Source organism: Callithrix jacchus, chromosome 11 (assembly GCF_049354715.1).
Source record: "Callithrix jacchus isolate 240 chromosome 11, calJac240_pri, whole genome shotgun sequence".
Classification (NCBI taxonomy): domain Eukaryota; kingdom Metazoa; phylum Chordata; class Mammalia; order Primates; family Cebidae; genus Callithrix; species Callithrix jacchus.
Window position 1 is genome coordinate 84987644 of NC_133512.1, and position 14448 is coordinate 85002091.

Sequence of the window (14448 nt, forward strand, 5' to 3'; positions counted from 1 at the left end):
CCAGGTATGCAGTTATGTACGAAATTGCAAATTAATATAAAAGTGAATATGTGAAAAAGCATTCTGCCTGATTCCAGAAATGCTAAATTTTTAGCTAATTGCAAATGTTCAGATTTTCCATTAAATTATTCATTTGCAAATCTCAGTAGGTTTTGTAAGCAAACACTAGCTTTGAAACTCAATGCCATTAGGTTGATATGACTATTGCAGGTTTTCTGATATATTTAACCAAAAACATATGTCCTTCCTCAGTGTTTTTATTCAAAACATTAAAATGGGTTTGGCTTACTCAGGGAAGCTATAAGATGCCTGATGTGGAGGATTTGTTCTTAGACACATGAAAATTGCATTTGTGTTGGAGACAGGCTAGGAAACTGGTGAACTTAGGCTTGCCACAGTAGTATGACAAGTTTTCTGGATTTTAAAACAAGTAAGAGCAGATCAAAATTTAAATATATAGCTTGAGGGAAAGGTATAAACTTTGTTGATATGTGAGTATATAATTTCTTCTATTTGTACTCAAGCAGCATTGTGGTATTCTTTAGAAATTTTTTATTAATCTGAAAATGACAGGTGTCAGGGGTCTTTTGTGATGCACATTCAGAAAAGTTTCGGTCAAGAGGTCATACCGCTGTGTTGTGTTAGTCAGTAGCCCTGTCTCCTGTGGAATTTGCCTTGTTTGAAGTGTTTCCAAAGCAAAATATTTTCTGTAATGCACATCAGTTAAATAATGTGTTTGGGAACAGCTTTACATGGAATAAAAGGCTATGAGATTTCTTTAGGATAAAAAAAAAAACACCCCACTGTTCCTATTAAATACAATGAAACCCCTGGAAGTACATAGAGGGATGCATATTTTTAAATGAACAAAATATTCAGGAATCATATCAAATAATTAAAATGTATATTTATGACGTTTTGAACTTAAAGTCTCAGTTCATTTAAAACACAAGTTGGTTTAATTTTTTAAAGATACATATATAATTTTGATACAAAGATATTTTTTAAATGAGAAAAGTTTACTCTTAATATTATTTCTTAAAATGCTTTGAAATAATATCTGATAAAATGTTTCAGGATTTGTTTTATAATCATCAACTAATTTTTTTATATTCTACATACTGAGAGTAAATAAAATTAGAAAATATTAATAATCAAAAATTACCTATTTTCCCAGCAGAACCTGGGAATCACTTTAACGCTTGTTCTTTCAAGTGATAATGTGCTGTCAGGGAAATAACAGACTCTTGAAATGACCTCTTGACACATATATATTTTCATGAAATTCTAGATCTAGAAATTTGGTAGGATAATACATTGGTGTTAAAGTGCACAGATTTTGGTGTGAATTTTACTTTAACCAGTTGTAAGCTGTTGCCCTTAGGCTAGTAACTTATCTTCTCTAATCCACAACTTATTGTTTGATGAAAGAGTATCATACTATCTACTCCATGTGGATGCGGGTATTAAACAAGTTTAAATGCCCGATAGCTCCTGGGGCACACACACTCATTAAATGATTTTACCTTGTTCTTGTCCTTATCAGAAAGAAAATAAGTCCCTCTGTCTCATTCTTCCTTCACTTATTCATTCATTTTACTCAGCCTTAGTATATTGGACTTATTAAAATAAATATAGGGCTTGCCCTCTTTGAGCTTACAACTTAGTGATGGAGAAAGCACATCATTTACCTAGCACAATATTTGGCTTATAGTAGCTGCTTAACATATAAAAGTAAATAGCAAGTAATTACAAGTTGTAATAAGTGCTATACAGAAAAATAATAAGATGTTATGAGAAAGGAATGCAGAGAGCACCAGATTGAGAGTGACAATTAAGCTAAGATAGAAAGAGCTAGCCAGGAGCAAAATGGTAGAAGGGTTGCATTTCAGTGGTGACAGCTATTAGGTGACAACTGATTTTTTTAAATGCTGAATAATACATTTAAAGGTAATTGTTAATATTCTGTTCTCCATATTACTCTTCTATAAACTGAAATTGGAATTCTTTAAACTTTCCTATTTTTCTTTTCTAACCCCATAGAGAAGACATTTATTAGTGTTGATATTTGGTCTTCTCTGTATATATTAAAAAATCATAGGTAAGTTTGTAGTACAAAATTCTTGTATTTACATATAGGTCAGGTCATTTTTGTTTCTTCCTGGCAGTCAGCCTTTGTGATATGGTCTTACTTTTCCATTTTTCCTTAAATTTGATATTAACAATATCTCAGTTGAACTTATTCCTTCAGATACCATCCTATAAATCTCTTCAGATTGACAGTGAGCCACTGGTTCAAGTAAGTGGCACACTGGATTAGCCATGTGCAACTTAAACAAAATCCTATTGGTAAGATAATCAGATAAAGTTGGATAGAAGGACTTACAGACTTTTGAGTATATTGTTTTTCTGACTCCAACACACACAATGTATTTGTAAATGCTATTTCTGTCGTAGACAAATGTTACATAGTTCTGCTTCAAAAAAGGCATGAGTATAGCTCAGGGTATCTTTTTAGAGGTTTGAAATAGATTGATTAGTGTGATGTATTCCAGACTTCTGTATAAAAGCTAAGCTGACTTTCAAGTTTGCAGTGGTGTCTCCTTAAGATGATCAGTTAAATCTTAGATAAAGTCTACTTTCTGGTCTTTCACAGTGAAGGCATTTCACCTCTCTCAAATTTTTGAAAGGTATAGTTGATAGCAAGGGTGTGCAGCATCAGGATATTTTTAAAGTATTCTTCCATGGGTGTCATCTTGCTTATCTGAATATGCTGAATATGAGGAGATTTTAAGATAATCCTTACTCAATTCCTTTGGCATTCCTACTTGGTTTTCTGCTTTTTCATCATAGAATGCTATTATTTTAGTTTTCAGATGATCTTTTTGTAATGTCTTATGTAAGAGACTTTGTCTTCTTTGCAAGCCTAAGAGATGTATGTTAACTGCCTTCTCTTAGTGTTTGAGCTAATTAAACTGTTTAATAACAAATCACTTTTAAAATACTTGTCTATCTGTTAAAAATAAATATTGAGCTTCTGTTTTCTTCAAAACTCTCTGATATATAATTCCAGAAGAAAAAATTGAGTTCATATTTATTAGGGGAATTTGAAGTTTGTTAAGGTAGAAAACACACATCAGGGATGTTTTCTATGACCAATATAAAGGAAACAACAGTTTTGAATGGGAAATGATATTGGAGAACATCTATTCCAACTTCATGAAAATTGCACATAAGTTAAGAGATTTCCTATGTGTCAAAAGCTAGTCAGTCACTGAACAGACATGGGAGAACCAGGGACCCTCACGTTAGAAACAGGAATTAGGTTTAGTTGTTGACTGAGGGGTTAGGTTGCATTTAAGTCCTCTGATATTTTTATTCACTATCAGTACAATGTTGATACTGTCTCTTCTCTGAGGTAGTATCTGAAGTCTTCGGGCACACAATCTGGTACATTGTAGGTGCTTCCACAACTCTTTTCTATTCCATGACATTACCACCTTCTCTTCAAAAGCAAAATGATAGAAAATAGTTTATCTGTATATTCTTTCAGATCTTCTTGGTGGCAAGACCTGTGTCAGGGATTAAAACCTGAGTAAGAAAGATTCTATCAGTTGGTCTTGCTTCCTGGACCAAGAGGTGCATTGACACCTAGTAAGTCTCTTGTCCTTGCTTTCTTAGGCAGCATTTGTTCCTGATTTTCATTCTGCCTCTCTTTTGGTCTTTTCATGGGAATCTATTTCTATATTTTCCTTAAATCTTGATGTTTCCCTAATCCTACTTTTTTGCCCGCTATTCTTCTCATTCCATAGTATATCCCTGGGTAATTTCATTATAAATCTTACCTGACCCTGACCTTTCCCCTGAGTTTCAAATGTGTACATATTCAATGTCCAGTGAACGTTTTACTAAGATATTCCTTAAGAATTTTAAGCTATATGAACCCAAACTGCATTCATTTAAAAAGTTTCCTACCCCAAATCTGTTTTTCTTTTCCTGGATTCTTTGGCTCAATTTATGGCAAAAACATCCATTTAACTAATGAAGCCAACTCTTCATCATCCTTCCACACTCTATGGTCTGTATTTACCAGTCATAAATACTAGATCTTTTTCCTAGCCATATCTAGAACCATTTGCCATTGTGTATATTGTGTAGTGCATAAAGACAACCTTATTCCCTCTGGAAGTGTAGATGTTGTTTACTAATGATTTTCAGGCACTGTTGGTAAAGTGTGTTGTACTTACAAAACCAGTAAAAATAGAGTTTTCCAGCAGAAGAAAGTAAAGCATCTCATAGAAGCACCTTTTGGACTTTAGGGAAAGTAACAGCATATGGATGAGCTGGAGCTCTGTTACCCTCCTCTCTATATCCCCCACAACTTGCTATAGAAAGAGTTAAGGTACATCTCTTGGTCAAATGATTAGTCTTATAGTTAACTGTCTCCTTGTCTTTACTTTTGGTACCAGCCACCTTCTTACATACAATTAATTTTCCACATTGCTTCAGAGTGATTGATGTAAAACAAGTCTACCCTGCCACCTTTTCTCTTAAAAGCTCCTAACAGCTTCCCATTGTTCATTATACATCCAGAATCCTTCCCACAGTACAGAAGACCCTATATGATACTGATACCTGCCTGGCTATCCTGCCTCACCATGCTACCTTGAATTCTGTGTTTTATTGCTACAAGCAATGCATTTTTTTTTTTGCATACACAACATTTTGTGTCCTGCACATATTCTGCTTTATGCCTAAAATGCCCATTTCGTTAACCTATTCATCCTTCAGTGCACCAAGATCCAAATCAGCTTTCCATGAAAGCCCTTCCCCTCACTCTCATCCTTATTCCCAATCATTATGTTATTTATTCCAAGGATATGCTAAAGGTATCTTTGTCATTGTACCTACCACTTTTACTGTTACTTCTTTATCTGTCTTTTACTCACTAGAATGTGGGATGTTTAAGAAAGGAATGGGAGAATGGGTTAGGTCAAACAGATGATAACACTGGAAAAGGGAAGAAAATGCTAGATCACAAGGAAGTTTGAATGACATGCTGTGGAGCCCCACAATGTAATCAAATGTGCAGTTTTTTAAAACGTTAACCCAGGTTCCGTAAAACAATGAGAAAACCATGTGTACTACAATTAGGCTGACTCTTGTTTGAAACTACTCTGACCCTTACCAGATTTACCTTGGGTCTTTTGCAACAAAACTTTTTCAACTTTAGTTTTCAGTTATCTCCAAGAATTGTGAGATAAGAAAGATAAAGTTTAGAGAGTGGGTGTCTTGGATTTAACACATTGCAGATTTCAATACACATTTAAAATGATTTCTATTTAAATAGACTACCTCTATGAATTTTGATAGGGTATGATCTTCCATATCATGGCGATTGATTTTTTTAGGAAATTAGCATGTGGAATTAAATATTTTAAAAAGCATAAATTATATCTACACTCTGATGGTCATAGTGGCTTTATTCACAACAGCCAAGATATGGAAACAACTTCAGTGTCCACCAGCAACAAATGGATAAAAAGATTATGGTATGCATATATGCAGAGGAATATTATTCAGCCTTAAAAAGTAGGAAATCCTGCCATTTTGGAACAAAATGGATGATCCTGGAGGACACTACGTAGTGGAAAAAAGCCAAACAGAGAGAAAAAAAAATACAGCACGATTTCACTTATATATGAGATCTGAGAGAGAGAGAGAGAATAAAATGGTGGCTATCAAGGGCAGTGAGTGGGAGATGTAAGACAAAGGGTACAAAGTTGCAGACATGTAGGATGAGTAAGTCAGGAGATATAAGGTACACCATGAGAACTCTGGTTATAATACCTACCATTTACTGGAAATTGTTAAGACTAGACAATTGGTGCTCTCACCACACACATCGAAACAGGGTAACTATAGAGGAAAATGGATAGGTTTATTTGTTTGACTATAGCAACTGTTTCACTATATATATATATATACTTTTTATCCCCTTGATTAAAACAAAATCATAAGTTGCTTTTATGAATATCATGTTTCTTCTCAGTCTCTTTCTAATCAGTTCTTTCTTATAAAAGGAAGTTTCATTTACATAGAAAAATCATATTGTGAGAAAAATTGCTGCTCACATTTAAAAATTACATATTTTTTAAAAGCTTAACTCATAGCCTTGCTTTATATAGCATTAGATCAAATTATCGTATTAAAACTATCTTCTTATTTTTGTATTAGAAAGAGGACAATTTTACAAGGCAAGTTAATTCTGTTCTCCACACCGAATGTATTGAGGAACAGAAATTAAGATTTTAAAAATAAGTAATAATGACAATCATAGTCATATAAATCAAAGGAAAATGAATGCAGACAAAACTCAAGGTCATCTTTCCATGTTTTAGTTAAACGGCAAAACAACCTAAACTAAAATATCTGAACGTATGAGTCTTGCTTATCTGTGATATGTGACTTAAGTAATTTGATACTAAGACAGCGAATGTGTTGTTAATGGTGCAGTAATTCAATAGGTATAGTTGTATGTATAAAAATTAGAACTGGTATAGATAACCTTATTCCTTGTATTTCAGTATACTTTCTTATGATTATAAGAATTTGCATAATCATGGGTATTCCCAAGGGATTAATATTATTCTTATAAGCATCACTGATATGAATTTCCAGATAAAAAATCTGAGAACCATCCTTGTCTAATTTTCAACAGGACTATAAACTATTTAAAAAACAGTTATTGTAGTAATATTTTAATAATATTTCAGTATCTCTAATTGCTTAACTGTGATCCTCTTTTTTTAATAGACTCTCACTCTGTGGCCCAGGCTGGAGTGCAGTGGAGCAGTGATGGCTCATTGCAACCTTGACCGCTTGGGCTCAGGTGATCCTGCAACCTCAGCCTTTCAAATAGCAAGGACTACAGCCATGTTCCACCACACTCAGCTAGTTCTTGACTTTTGCATTTTGGGGAAAATTCTGTTATTTTTCCACATAGCTTGACTCTTCCAAATTGCTTGCTGCTTCCCAAGGTTGAAATACATTATATATTTAATGCTTCCTTAAAAACCATGCTAAACTTAGTGGCCTGAAGCAACAACAGTTTATTTCTGATGATTCTGTGGACTGAGGGAGGTGCTGGCTAGGTGGCTTCTCTGTTCCACCTAGTAATAGGGTGGGGTCACTCACATGGTGGCTGGCTTCATCCGGCGATGGGGCTGGGCTTGACTTTCCAAGAAGGCCTCAGCCTCATAGCCGACTTCTCAGTGCTGTTCTGTGGCCTTTCTTTCCCAATGTTGTCTCACATTATTCAGCATCTACCCAGTTTCAGTTCAGCATGGCACTTGGCTACCTACGGGGAAGGAAAAAGCAGGCATTCCTCTTAAGAGCTAGGTCCGGAACTGGCAAAGCAGCACTTTCGCCACTTTCTGTTGGTCCTGGCAAGTCACCAGGGTAGTGTCGCTAGAAAGGAAAGGAAATAGATTCCGCTTCTTGTTGGAGGAGCAGCATGTGAAGAGCCAAAGGAACTAGTGGGAGCCATATTTGGTGATGAGCTGCCACCGTATCCTTTCTGTATTAAAATAAAAAGCCCGACTACGGTGCGTCTTCTCATGTTACAAATAAGAAAATGGAAAGGTTAAATGAAATCATTGTAGAGTCAAAAGCAGAAGCTGTATTTTCAGACTTATAGTCCTATAATTTTTTTCCTTTCAGTTTTCCTTGACTAACATTCGTCCAAATATTTTAATATAGATTTCTGAATAAGGTTATCAAATCTTCACTCAATTGTCCACATTCATCTTTTTTGTTGTTTGTTGTTTGTTTGTTGAGACAGAGTCTCACTGTGCTTCCCAGGGTGGAATGCAGTGGCATGATCTCAGCTCACTGCAATCTCCATCTCCTGGGTTCAAGCAATTCTCCTGCCTCAGCCTTCTGGGTGGCTGGAATTACAAAAATGCACCACTGCACCTGGCTCCTTTTTGTATTATTAGTAGAGACAGGGTTTCACCATGTTGACCAGGCTGGTCTCAAACTCCTGACCTCAAGTGATCCTCCTGCCTCACTCAGCCTCCCTAAGTGCTGGGATTGCAGGCCTGAGCCACTGCACCCAGCCCATGTTAGTTATTTTTTGAAACCATTGCTTAGAAGCCTTCGATTCTAAAGTTTTAAGTAGTCATTCATGCCTAAGATGTTTTGGTATAACGTCCTAGTATATCTAATTCATGTCTTTAGAATGATTGTGTAGCTAGTGTTTTATGTTTTATTTTGGTTTGGTTTTTACCTAATTTTAACAGCTTAGCAATGAAAATCAAATGTATTTATTTATTCATTCAACAAATAGTTACTGAGCTCCTGCAATGTGTTATGTATTATGTCAGGCCCTGGGCATCCACACAGGAATGAGGAAGAGTCATGGCCCAAAGGAACCCACAACGTTACTTATCTTCAATAAGTAAGTTAGGTTTGTTTAGTCAGATTTATCTGTTGTATATCTTTGTAAGCCTTCGCTTAAAAATTTACTGTTTTCTGGAGCTTATAAAGCAATATAAAATATGAATCACCCAGTAGTTAGTGTAACTGGGTTGTAATTCCCAAGCTTCTGTGTTTTAAAGTAAATGCACATTTGTCTTTTTCCAGTTGTCTAGTACAATGTAAATATGTTATCAGTTGCTTTAGTGAACTGAGGTGCTACTTGGGATACTGTAGTGCGCAGGTAAGAATGTTGACAGAATTTCATGTCATGGGCTTTAACTTCTCATATAGTAATTATATAATCTTGAGAAAGTTATATAATCTTTCTTGGACTCAGTGTCCTCTTATTTAAGTCTGACTAGATGATAATCATATCCTATGAAAAACATCAGTTACCGGCATGCATTGTTTAGCATTATTTCCTTGTTTTCCTTCCTTAGTTCTCTCACAAATGAAAAGAAAGCAAATGATTTATACATATGAAATAGATTCAGTGGCAATCAAAAACTATATTAGGGAGATAAGAAAATTGCTTTGTTATAGCTCTAGAATCTTGATGGGAGGAAAGTGGGGAGAGGTTGAAAGGGGAGAACTTGGGAATTACTTTTTACCTTGGAGATTTTCATGTCTTACTCTATCAGAACCTTTACCACCCCTCCTTGCTTGAAACTAACTGTCTTAATAAGCTGCAATTATTGATGGGAAGGTGTCTGCTGACTCAAGTATGTTAAGTGTGGAGAGGAAAAACAGGCTAGAAAATGAGTTCTCTAGTACATTTTTTTATTATTAAAGGTCTAATAGCCTTCCTGCTGTTGCATCAGTTCTCTGTATATGCTGAAGTATAATCATACCTATCTTTGAGTTTAAAAATGACATTTATGATGATTTTATTAGTCTGAATTTACCTTAAGCACAAAGAAAGTAATTTCATCTTTTATCTGCTTTGAATATTTTTAAACATTGGCTTCTCTGTTTCATCCTATATTTATATTTAGCCTCTGATAACAATTTCATTTTGGTCATCTGATCACAATAAGAGTTTGTTCTGTCAGATTTTGTGAACCAGTACACGTTTTCTTTAAATGCATGGGTCATTACTTAACCATTGACAAAAATCAAGACTACTTTTCACCTGAATATATCTATATCATGAATAAAGTTCAAACTTTAGGCAACTCGCTTTATTCTTGTTTGTATTATTTCTCATGAGTTGCTTTTTGTTTTGTAGATCTAAAGAGGTTACTTTCTTTTCTTTCTGAACTTTAAAGTTCTCCTGTGGCATTGTCCTATGACTTGCCATCTTCCATTTCTTCTCTCTCCTTCCTTTGTTTCTTCAACCTCTCCCTTTCCTTGAAATTATTCAGTATTTTACTTATCTTCAAGGCACTAGGCTGGATGCTACCATGTTTTCCCTCTACCTGTTTCTTAGACTATTTTAACTTCCCCACTCTGTTTTATTAATATTATTTTTGCCAATTTCTTTTACATTCTTCACAGATCTATTAAAAAGTTTCTAGCTCAAAAAAATGCATGAGCTACTGAGAAGTTAGCTGTGGTTTCTATTTGTTCATGTCAGAATTGTCTTAAAAGAACAGACACTAAGGGATAGAAATAAAATTCAGTTCTGGGCATTCATTTTCAGCATAATATCTTTTTACATCATAGTCCTTGAGCTGATATTTTCCTTTTGAGTTGAAATTAGATATATGCATTTTGAGTTGATTAACATAGCTTTCTCTGTAGTAGTAACTGGTTGCCAAATACTACTAAATATGCTGCCTGATGTGCTAATAGAAGGGGCTCTGCAGTAAATGTCTTGGGAATTCAGATTAACTATCATCATTAAGTCCTATGATCTGAAGCACTACAATCTGTTTACATGATTAGTTGTCTTTTTATAGCAAATGATACATGAATGAATCAATACATGTAATTATAACTTGCAAATAGTTCATCCAAGATGCAGTATATGCATTGTATTTTTTAAATTTATTTCAATAAATTTTTTTTTTTTTTTTTTTTTTTTTTAGAGACAGGGTCTTGCTCTGTTTCCCAGGCTGGAGCACAGTGGTACAATCATAACTCACTGCAACCTCAAACTCCTGGGCTCAAGCAGTCCTCTGACCTCAGCCTCTCGAGAAGCTAGGATTACAGGTGTGGGCCACCATGCCTAGCTCCTGGATGGTTGTATATATACATCCACCTGTTAAATCAATGATTAATACATGTAGAAATTTCAGAAAAGAAAACTGTATATGAGGAAAATCAAATAGGCATCTCATTTTGACTATTTAGAAAAGTGCTTTCTGATAGAACATTCTGTGATGATATAAATATTCCATACGCTTTGCTATTCAACACAATGGTCACTAGCCACATGTGGATACTGAGCTCCTGAAAGTGGCCAGTGTCACTGAGGAAATGTATTTCTTTTAATGTGTTTCATTTTAATGAATTTAAATTTAAATAGGTACATGTGGCTAATGGCTAACATGTTGAACAGTGCAGATAAAGACCATTTAAAATGTATTTGATTATAAGTGATAGAACACTGAATATCAAAATATATGACCTTACTCATTTTATGGGAAATTTTACTTAATTTACGTTTTTTTCTAAGTGAAAAAAATACAATGGAAATACAAATCAACATGCTTAATACAGTGGAGGATGGTTACTAGATTAGTTTGTTGGTGGGAGGGATTAGCACCATTCCATAATCTCTGTTATGATTCTCCCACTAGCTATTTGAATGGTAAGTCCAGGTTAAAAAGAATACAGTATGCATGCTGCAAATATTGTTTCAATAGAAATTTCCTCATATTCAGAATAAGAAGGAATAAGGAAATGATAGATCTGATGCTTGAGATTTGATCAATTGCTAACGAAGAGAGAAACAATGTAGCTAGCTCTATTTTGACTATGTATATATTTTTAAATCAGAAAGAACAATCTTTGGATTGAAAACATACTAAACAAATACCAGTAAAAAGGAATCAGAATCTACATTAACGAAAGGATTGTGAAAAAGCAGCTCCTTGTTTCCGAACCTAGCATGAACAAATTTTATCCCCCTATAAGTTGCTAACATATGTAAATGAGATTTGAGAAACTGCAGGCTGGAATTTTTTAGTAGATGTGGAGAGTAGAAATGTTGCCCCAATAATTGTGCAAAGGGTAGCTACTAAGACCTCCATTTAAACAGAAAGAGGGACAGAGGGAAGAGAGAAGGAAAAAGAGACAGAAATGTAGATGAGTGGTCAAAGCTTATAAAATTTTACCAGAACAGATAGCTAGAGAGATCACTTATGAGCTTTAAAGAAGGAAAGCAATGTTCACTAGAAGCAACCGTGAGTTCACAGAGGCAAACATTTGTCCCAACTAACTACACTGTCTGTTTTGACTAGGAAAAAAAGAAAAAAAAAAAAACAGTGGTAGATTGTATATATGTAAAGTACTTGAAAAGGTTTCTCAGGATAGCCCAAATAAGGTAAATAACGAGGAGATAATAATGTAGTTGGGTAGATCATAATTGGTTGAACAACCAAGTCCAAAGAGTACTGATTAGCTGAAGGGTGCACTCTATGTGTGTGATAAAGAGCTCTGTCTTTAGCCCTGTTTCTCTTTTTAGTTTTTCACTGATTGATTTTGGCTTACATTTGCAATGAGCAGAGCTCCTTTGCATAAAAACCAATTCAAGAAAAGCAAAAATATTCATGGCTATGTGGTAGTCCATGGTGGTGGTATTCATGGCCATATGGTTTTATCACTTATAATTAAAAGAACCAACCAAAAAAAAAATACAAAGAAAAACCCTGAAACTTTACGTACTCCTCTACCCATCATGAGTGTTAGCCCACCTGTGCCATGTTGTTTTTGTCATCATCTTCCATGCCCCATCTGGCTAGAGTAATACATGATTTAAATTTTCTTAATTCTTTTCCTAATGTCCCAAATTTCTATAATTAGCATGTATTGTTTTAAAAATCATTCCCTGTCCATCTATTTCACAGGATATGGATACTGTCTTAAAAGATGTGGGCCAGGCATGGTGGCTCATGCCTGCAATCCCAGCACTTTGGGAGGCTGAGGTGGGTGGATTATGAGGTCAAGAGATCAAGACCATCCTGGCTAACATGGTGAAACCCGTCTTTACTAAAAATACAAAAATTAGCTGGGCGTGGTGGCATGCGCCTGTAGTCCCAGCTACTGGGGAGGCTGAGGCAGGAGAATTGCTTGAACCCAGGAGGCGGAGGTTGCAGTGAGCCAAGATCGCACCACTGCACTCCAGCCTGGCGCCTGGCAACAAAGCAAGACTCTGTCTCAAAAAAAAAAGATGTGGACATTATAATCAATAATTGATTTAGTTAATATTAGATTGCTAAAAGGACAACCTGATTCCTTTGTTAAAATTAATTAATTATTTATTTTAAAATAGAGATGAGGTGTCACCATGTTGCCCAGACGGTTTTTGAACTCCTGGGCCCAAGCGATCCTGCCTCCTCTACCTCCCAAAGTGCTGGGATCACAGGCATGAGCCACTGCATCTAGTCTTTGCTCTTTTTTAAAGCTTTGTTTTTACAACTATTTTATGAAAGGGAATAGAGACATTACTCCCATTCTACTTTTTGCTCACTAGATTGGAGTTCTTCACCCGGTTAATAAATTTTAAGAGGTATCAGACAAATTGGAAGGCATTCATAAGATAGTGAGTAGGATGCAGAGGAACTTATTAGAATGACTAGAGCCCATTTTATTTGATTAAGGGGATAAAATGAGAACTAATAAAGTCTAAGCCTCAAAGAGATGGTCTTGGGCTAAGTTTAAAGAAAAATGTTTCAACAGTGTTCCAAAAAGTTAGTAAGCCACCTCTTAAAGGAGTGAGTTCTCTGTCACATTTAGGATTCTAGCAGAATATCCATTTAGTGGTGATGTTTGTTGAGCAATTTCAGATAGCACAAAGATGACAGCCTATCCAATCTTAGATTCCCATTTTCTGTAGCAAAGCCTTGAAGATGATTAGAACACCTTGGGAAGTGAGTGTTATCAATTGAGTATTCAGGCCATGTTCTAACTTCAGTTTACCCTCTTCTCTTCCCTTGTTCTTTATGACTGAGTGCTTTAATGACATCTTACCTAATGGCAGTGTTGGAAGAAGAAAGTAGTCAGACTTTTCCAGAAATAACTCCCTTCCCTCCCATCTGTTGAGGCTCATTGCTAAGCCTGAATATTTGAGAACTCTTCCTGACAGTGTGACCCAGGAAGCATTAGCTTTAGACTCCCTCATTATACCCAAATCACATTATTGCAATATGGGCCACGATTTAAATTTCTGGAATAAACCATTGGGGCTTCTATTCTTGTTGCTAGATCTCAGCTTACTTTCTTTTTGAGTTGCATTCTGATAAAATGGCCCTTACTGATTTCCAAACCTCAATTTCTCACCTTTGGCCACTGTTTATTACTGGAATTTGGTTAGAGACCCATCACTTGAGTTATCCTGGAAGTATGTCTATCCAGAAAATGCCTGGACTATTCCATGCTCTTGCCTCTTATTTTCATGACTGAAATTTCTACTAACTTTCCAGTCTTCATGTAGTAGAAGAATTTGCTGACTTTTCCAGTCTTGGACCCTACCTTGAATTTGTAAACTGTTAGGTAACACTGAAAAATCTTCCATATGGAACAGTCGTGTTGAACCTTTTTCAAAACTCCAGTCAGATTTTTATTTATTTCCATATTACAGGAAGAGTTGCCAGATGATGTCAATTTTGTAACTAATAAAAGAATAGACATGTTTTATATGAATGACAAAGAATCAAGCTTAAGATTTTCTTTTTGCTTTTCCCAAATTCAAAACACCACAAGCAGCTCACTGTTTTCTAAAAGGGGAAGGACACTTTTCAAAATTGAAATTGTGAATATAACACCTGTGTGCTAAGCTCTGCAACGTGTGAAATTTGAGAT

General features: G+C 35.3%; 1 protein-coding gene across 49 annotated transcripts in view; it reads left to right on the forward strand.

Annotated features, from left to right (window-relative positions):
• Positions 1-14448, forward strand: part of FOXP2 (forkhead box P2) — a 593473-nt gene that overhangs the window by 356433 nt on the left and 222592 nt on the right. The window contains exon 5 of one of the 49 annotated variants that reach the window (XM_078343237.1): positions 8388-8461. The exons of the other annotated variants lie outside the window; for them this stretch is intronic. The gene's annotated coding sequence lies outside the window, so the exon portion shown is untranslated. The remainder of the gene's footprint in view (positions 1-8387; positions 8462-14448) is intronic. 49 annotated transcript variants of the gene reach the window in all.